The sequence below is a fragment of the Octodon degus genome, unplaced genomic scaffold, assembly GCF_000260255.1.
Source record: "Octodon degus isolate 3935 unplaced genomic scaffold, OctDeg1.0 scaffold00092, whole genome shotgun sequence".
Classification (NCBI taxonomy): Eukaryota; Metazoa; Chordata; class Mammalia; order Rodentia; family Octodontidae; genus Octodon; species Octodon degus.
Window position 1 is genome coordinate 2341573 of NW_004524668.1, and position 1151 is coordinate 2342723.

Consider the following 1151-nt stretch of genomic DNA (forward strand, 5'->3'; position numbering starts at 1 on the left):
AGCTCCTGTATCAGGCTGAACAGACCAAGCCAAAGCTCTAGAATAAACATTTTGTGCAGGCATAAAGCATAAACTTCAATCCCATGACTTAAAATAGGATTATTTATTGCAAAGTTACTTTTTTGTATATGGTTAGAACAGAGAGGATTTCTTTCTGTGACAGCTAAAGATAGGCTATTTGGAATTTGTCTATTCTCTCTCTCTCTCTCTCTCTCTCTCTCTCTCTTCCCCCTTCCTCCCATTTCTTTTGTCCCTCCCCCTCGTCCTGATTTCTTGGAAGATCAGATAAGCAACTTAAATGAATAATCCTCTCTTTGTTCTATTTCGGCTTTCTTCAGTCTTTTTATTATTATTATCATTATTATTATTTTTAATCTAGAAAGTCACTCTCCTCTGCTCAGTTCACCAAAATGCTTATCTCACTTTCTAGAATGAGAGGTTGCCCCATGCTATGGTTGCAAATAAAAACCAATGGTGGCCGGAAAAAAAGCTCAGTAGAATAAGCACTTGCCTGGCAAGCGCAGGGTCCTGAGTTCAATCCCTGTTACCACAAAAAAATAAAAGAAAAAAATATATTTAAGAAAAAAGCCAATGGCGGTCTTTAACCTCGCTGAACCTTTGTCTTTTGAAACTCTTCTCGGCACTTGTGCCCTTCCATCAGAGCATCCCTTGCCCCTAAGACCGTGAATTCCCGGAGCCAATTCACTTCTGAATCGCTGCCACAGCCTCAGCACCAAGGACAGTACCCCTTGCGCCCAGCTGTCATTATCTCATCCAGAGGCACGTGCTGTGGTGGCTGTCAGGGGCTTTCACGGGGCAAATGGGCAGTGTGCAGTAGGTGAAGACCCCAAAATATCACAGGAATGGTGGTGCACCCCTGTAATCCCAGTATACTGAAGCTGAGGCAGGAGGATCACCATGAGTTCAAGGCCAACCTAGACTACATGAGGGAGTACAAGGCCAGCCTGCACTACATAGCAAGACCCTGTCTCAGAACACACACACAGGGGCTGGAGAGATGGCTCAATGGTCTAAAGCACCTACTTGGAACAAGCTTCGCAAAGCACAGGGACCTCGGTTCAATCCTCCAGCACCACATGCCAGCCAGCCCCGCCCCCTGGTGGGCTGAGCTGGCCACACACACACACACA